The sequence below is a fragment of the Rutidosis leptorrhynchoides genome, chromosome 7 (genome assembly GCF_046630445.1).
Source record: "Rutidosis leptorrhynchoides isolate AG116_Rl617_1_P2 chromosome 7, CSIRO_AGI_Rlap_v1, whole genome shotgun sequence".
Classification (NCBI taxonomy): domain Eukaryota; kingdom Viridiplantae; phylum Streptophyta; class Magnoliopsida; order Asterales; family Asteraceae; genus Rutidosis; species Rutidosis leptorrhynchoides.
In genome coordinates, this window is record NC_092339.1 from 226,043,997 (window position 1) to 226,051,310 (window position 7,314).

General features: G+C 34.3%; 1 long non-coding RNA gene across 1 annotated transcript; it reads left to right on the forward strand.

Moving 5' to 3' along the window:
- The first annotated feature begins 3,644 nt into the window (after positions 1 to 3,644).
- On the forward strand, positions 3,645 to 4,135 carry LOC139856983 (uncharacterized). The gene is made up of 2 exons (XR_011762282.1): positions 3,645 to 3,841; positions 3,946 to 4,135. It is a non-coding gene; the product is annotated as an uncharacterized lncRNA (long non-coding RNA).
- The last annotated feature ends 3,179 nt before the right edge of the window (positions 4,136 to 7,314 follow it).

Here is a 7,314-nt window from a genome sequence, read left to right on the forward strand (position 1 = left end):
GTTCATGGACTTCATGAACCCAGTGTGTGGGCCATATCTTGACAAGTTTGTCATTGTTTTCATCGATGACATACTCATTTACTCAAAGAATGATCAAGAGCACGAAGAACAGTTGAGAAAAGTGCTAGAATTATTGAGAAAAGAAAAACTGTATGCTAAGTTTTCAAAGTGTGCATTTTGGTTGGAAGAAGTCCAATTCCTCGGTCACATAGTGAACAAAGAAGGTATTCAAGTGGATTCGGCAAAGATTGAAACCGTTGAAAAGTGGGAAACCCCAAAAACTCCGAAACATATACGCCAATTTTTAGGACTGGCTTATTAGTACAGAAGATTCATCCATGATTTTTCCAAAATAGCAAAACCCTTGACTGCATTAACGAATAAAGGAAAGAAATTTGAATGGAAGGATGAACAAGAGAAAGCGTTTTAATTGTTAAAGAAAAAGCTAACTACGGCACCTATATTGTCGTTGCCTGAAGGGAATGATGATTTTGTGATTTATTGTGACGCTTTGAAGCTAGGTCTTGGTTGTGTATTAATGCAACGAACGAAGGTAATTGCTTATGAGTCCAGACAATTGAAGATTCACGAGCAAAATTATACGACTCACGATTTGGTATTGGGCGCTGTTGATTTTGCATTAAAGACTTGGAGGCACTACTTATATGGGGTCAAAAGTATTATATATACCGACCAAAAAAGTCTCCAACACATATTTGATCAGAAACAACAGAACATGAGGCAGCGTAGGTGGGTCGAACTATTGAACGATTACGATTTTGAGATTCGTTACCACCTGAGGAAGGCGAATGTGGTAGCCGACGCTCTGAGTAGAAAGGACAGAGAACCTATGCGGGTAAAAGCTATGAATATAGTTATTCGTACTAACCTTACTACTCAAATAAAGGAGGCACAGCAGGGAGTTTTAAAAGAAGGAAAGTTGAGGAATGAAATACCCAAAGGATCGGAGAAACATCTAAATATTCGAGAAGACGGAACCTGATATAGGGCTGAAAGAATTTGGGTACCAAAGTTTGAAGACGTGAGAGAAATGGTACTTAAGGAAGCACATAAAACCAGATACTCAATACATCCCGGAGCGGGAAAGATGTACAAAGATCTAAAGAAACACTTTTGGTGGTCGGGTATGAAAGCCGATATTGCTAGATACGTAGGAGAATGTTTGACGTGTTTTAAGGTAAAAGCTGGACATTAGAAACTATCGGGTCTACTTCAACAACCTGAAATCCCAGAATGGAAATGGAAAAACATTACCATGGATTTCATTACTAAATTTCCAAGGACTGCAAGTGGTTATGATACTATTTGAGTAATAGTCGATCGTCTCACCAAATCAGCATACTTTCTACCAATGTGAGAAGATGATAAAATGGAAAAGTTAGCACGACTATACTTGAAAGAAGTCATCTCCAGATACGGAATACCAATCTCTATTATCTCTGATAGGGACGGTAGATTTGTTTCAAGGTTTTGGAAAACGTTACAACAAGTATTGGGAACTCGTTTAGATATGAGTACTGCCTATCAACCACAAACTGATGAGCAGAGTGAAAGGACGATACAAATTCTTGAAGACATGCTACGAGCATGTGTTATTGATTTTGAAAACAGTTGGGAGTGACATCTACCAATAGCAGAGTTTTCTTACAACAACAGTTACCACTCGAGTATTGAGATGGCACCGTTTGAGGCACTTTATGGTACAAAGTGCAGGTCTCTGATTTGTTGGAGTGAAGTTGGGGATAGACAAATTACGGGTCCAGAGATAATCCAAGAAACTACCGAGAAAATCATTCAAATTCAACAACGATTGAAAGTCGCCCAAAGTCGAAAAAAGAGTTACGCGGACCTTAAAAGAAAAGATATAGAATTTGAAATTGGAGAGATGGTCATGCTTAAGGTTTCACCTTGGAAAGGCATTGTTCGATATGATAAACGGGGGAAACTAAATCCAAGGTACATTGGGCCATTCAAGATTATTGATCGTGTCGAACCAGTAGCTTACCGACTTGAATTACATCAACAACTCACTGGCGTACATGATACTTTCCACGTCTCGAATTTGAAGAAATGTTTTGTTAAATAAGGTCTCACCATTCCTTTAGACGAAATCCAAATCAATGAAAAACTTCAATTCATTGAAGAACCCGTCGAAATAATGGATCATGAGGTTAAAAGACTTAAGCAAAATAAAATACCAATCATTAAGGTACGATGGAATGCTCGTAGAGGACCCGAGTTCACCTGGGAACGTGAAGATTAGATGAAGAAGAAATACCCGCACCTATTTCCAGAAGATGCATCAACACCCCCAACAGCTTAAAATTTCGGGACGAAATTTATTTAACGGGTAGGTACTGTAGTGACCCGAACTTTTCCATGTTTATATATATATATATATATATATATATATATATATATATATATATATATATATATATATATATATATATATATATATATATATCATTAAGTATGTTAACAATGAACTACATATGTAAAACAAGACTACTAACTTAAAAATTGCAAAATGAGGCATATATGTAACGATTATCGTTGTAACGATATTTTAATGTATATATATCATATTAAGATATATTCATACATCATAATATTCTGATAATGTAATAATTTAACATCTCATTAGATATAATAAATATTGGGTTAACAACATTAAATGAGATCATTAATTTAATTTTTTCAAAACAACACTTACATGTAACGACTAACGATGACTTAACGACTCAGTTAAAATGTATATACATGTAGTATATTAAGATGTATTAGTACACTTTTGAAAGACTTCAAGACACATATCAAAGTGCTTATACTTAATAAAAATGCTTATAATTACATTCTCATTTATTCTCATCAACAATTCTACTCGTATGCACCCGTATTCGTACTCGTACAATACATAGCTCCTAGATGTACATACTATTGGTATATACACTTCAATGATCAGCTCTTAGCAGCCCTTAGTGAGTCATCAAACATGTGGGAACCATCATTTGGCAACTAGCATGAAATATCTCACAAAATTACAAACTAATGGAGCCTATATGGGAAGACTAAATTCACGTGAATGATGGCACTCACAAACACATTCACTTTGCAATTTTTATGAATTAAATTACTCTCTCTCAAGTGTTATTCCATTTTTCTAAGTGTTCTTCATCATTTCCTTCATAATCTACATCAATGTAGCTCATAAATCCTAACCTATATCAACTTATAAAACAACTACTCAAGAAAACTTCAAGAACACTTTCAAGGTTACTAGCTTACTTTCAATCTTGCAATTCCATTTCAAGTAATCATCCAATCTCAAGAAATCTTTGTTATTTACAGTAGGTTATCTTTCTAAATCAAGGTAATACTCATATTCCAAGTTTGATTCAATTTCTATAACTATAACAATCTTAATTCAAGTGATAATCTTACTTGAACTTGTTTTCGTGTCACGATTCTACTTTAAGAACTTTGAAGCTATCCAAGATCCTTTGAAGCTAGATCATTTCTTGTCACTTCCAGTAGGTTTACCTACTAAACTTAAGGTAGTAATGATGTTCATAACATCATTCGATTCATACATATAAAACTATTTTAATTGTGTTATATATTGGCAATACAAATATCCACCGTGGCATCCGAGTCAGCATTTAGTACGGGTGGCCGTGTACTTGACCCAATAGAACAAGGTTGTCAACCCAAATAGTGGAAGCTTTGATTTGCACCCAGGATTGGATAAAACAATCAAGTATTCCTATATTTGAAGATGAAGTAATTGATATGCTAAATGATGACGACGTCGCAATTGGTAAAATATTATGTTTTATTTATTTTGTTTTTAAAGAATATTCGTATATGTTTGTGTGATAAATAATGATCAATTAACAAAATTTGTGTCTTTTTATTTTATAGAGATGGAAGAGGCGATCAAAAAACAAAACAAAAAGGGAAAAGAAAAGGCAACTTCCGAAGCTTAGTTGTTGTTTTTTGTTAAACTTTATTTAGAGGACTATTACAGGAATTTATTTTTTTATAGACAGTACATGTTTGCCATTTTTTATTTTACCAAATTTATTCATTTATCTTATATTTGTTTATTGCATGTTCATCAATATCGATTTGTATAACATTGTTCTTTAACGAATAATGTACACTATATATATTGGAAAAAAAACAATGTATATGTACATATATCATACTACGTCACTCGTATTATCTAAAGATTTTACACCATGGTAAAAAAAAAATGCGGTACCAAGTAGGTAAAAAACCAAAAAATACCGGTCCCGTACCGGTACCGAAACCGGTACCGTATTGTAATTACGGTACGGTTTCGGTTCTCCATTTTACCCAATTTCGGTACCGGTACTAACCGGTTCGGGTACGGTTCGGTACGGTTCCAGAACTGATCTCATCCCTACTTCCAGTAGGTTTACCTACTATAGTTGAGGTAGTAATGATGTTCATAACATCATTCGATTCATATATATATAACTATCTTATTCGAAGATTTAAACTTGTAATCACTAGAACATAGTTTAGTTAATTCTTAACTTGTTCGCAAACAAAGTTAATCCTTCTAACTTGACTTTTAAAATAAACTGAAAACATGTTCTATATTTATATGATATGCTAACTTAATGATTTAAAACCTGGAACACGATGAACACCGTAAAACCGGACATACGCAGTCGTAGTAAAACAGCGGGCTGTTTTGGGTTTGATAATTAAAAACTATGATAAACTTTGATATAAAAGTTGTTCTTCTGAGAAAATGATTTTTCTTATTAACATGAAACTAAATCCAAAAATCATGGTTAAACTCAAAGTGGAAGTATGTTTTTCTAAATGGTCATCAAGACGTAGTTCTTTCGACTTAAAATGACTACCTCTTACAATATTGACTTGTAACCTGTATTTCCGACTATAAAGTTATACTTTTTCTGTTTAATTTCATAAATTTTAGTTCATTATGAAACCATAGCAACTTGAATCACTGAAAACGGATTTAAAACGAAGAAGTTATGGGTAAAACAAGATTGGATAATTTTGCATGTTGTAGCTACGTGAAATTTATAACAAATCTATACAAATCATAACTTAACTAACTTATACTGTATTATACATGTATTCTAACTTATATTATGTAATCTTGGGATACCATAGACACGTATACAATGTTTTGACATATCATATCGACCCATCTATATATATTATTTGGGAACAACCATAGACACTCTATATGCAGTAATGCTCGAGTTAGCTATACAGGGTTGAGGTTGATTCCAAAATAATATATATATATACTATGAGTTGTGATCTAGCCTGAGACATGTATACACTGGGTCGTGGATTGATTCAAGATAATATATATTGATTTATTTCTGTACATCTAACTGTGGACAACTAGTTGTAGATTACTAACGTTGGACTGCTAACTTAACAAACTTAAATCGTTAAAATGTAATAAAAAATGTTGTGAATATATTTCGATCATACTTTGATATATATGAACATATTTGTTATAGGTTCGTGAATTGACCCGTGGCCAAGTCTTATTTTCTGACGAAGTGAAAATCTGTGAAAGTGAGTTATAGTCCCATTTTTACTATCTAATATTTTTGGGATGAGAATACATGCAGTTTTGAAAATGATTTACAAAATAGATACAATTAATTGAAACTACATTCTATGTTGAATCGTTATACCAGATATCGCCCTTGTTGAACTTGGTAACCTAAGAATTGGTGTTTATTATAATTGCCACCAATTGACGCAAATCCTAAAGATAGATCTATGGGCTTTGACACGCCCCAGTCAGAGAATTTGAACTGCTTTAGTACTTCGATGTTTATATATGGGGATATTCTAGATGCATTTTGTTAATGTCAGTTACCAGGTGTTCAATCATATGAATAATTTTTATGCAGATTGCATGTTATTAAAAGATGAAATCTTGTGGTCTATTATTACGATTGATAAATATATAGGTTAAACTTATAACTCACCAATATTTTTGTTGACATTTAAAGCATGTTTATTCTCAGGTGATTGTTAAGATCTTCCGCTGTTGCATACTAAATTAAGGACAAGATTTGGAGTCCATCTTGTATAATATTGTTTAAAAACTACATTCAAAGACATATATTGTTGTGTAATATTATTGTAAACCATTATGTAATGGTCGTGTGAAAATGCTATATTTTTTATTACCATTATTTGATAATCGTCGTAATATTTTAAACCTTTATCGATAAAAATAAAGGTTATGGTTTGTTTTAAAAATCGAATGCAGTCTTTGAAAAAAATCTCATATAGAGGTCAAAACCTTGTAACAAAATCAATTAACATGGAACGTTTATAATCGATATGAACGAGACATTTTATCACTATGGTGTAGCAGGGCGCGAAGTTACACTACTCATCATTGAGGCCAAAAGAGCGTGTGTGATGGGTGGGTTTAAAGTTCGGGCATTCGATACCACCCAAGGGACTAGTGATGCATACTAGTGGCGTCTGCGTGGATAACGGTTCATTCGCGAGATTCCTTCCCTTTGGATTTTGGTTATGTGTTGGGGGTGGTATTATATCGGCATGGTATAACATTATCGGGAAATGCGAGTACCAGTGGGAAATGAGAGTACCATTCCTGTGTTGCGATTTCAGGAAGTGAGACTCGTGTAGTTCGGATTCACAATAACACATGTAGATGCGGTCATTCTATTGGGATAGTGACTCTCGTGTAGTTCGGATTCACTATGGCGCATGTAGTTCGGCCAATCCCGATTGTTGTTGCAGTGAAGGTAGTGAGTCACGTGTGGTGCGGATTCACTAAGGCACGTGTAGTTTCGGAGAGCCTTAATGTTGATTTGAGAACCATTGGTTGATGGATCGGTCGTGCGGACCATGTTGTGTGATTAAGTGATGCAATAGCCGTGTTTTTCTTACGTATTTGCAGTAGTTGCGTATTAGTCGTGTTTGCGCACTACAAGGGATGGTAAGTGGTAAGTGCTATCTGTAAGGATTCGCTTTAATTCGGTCTTCACCGGTTTGGTTCTTGACCTTATTTGGTATGTGGTTGTTATTAGCAATGTACTTGGTATGTATACGCTAGGAGTTGATATCTCGGCACGAGATTGGTTGAGTTTTTCCCGATGTGAGGGCTTGAGCAAGTTTTAGTGCTCGGATTTGTGAATTTGATAAATCGGGTGACGATTTAGTTGATAAGGTGACTCTTTGAGAAGAATTGTCTAGAGGAGTTAGAAGAATACATGGTGTGAT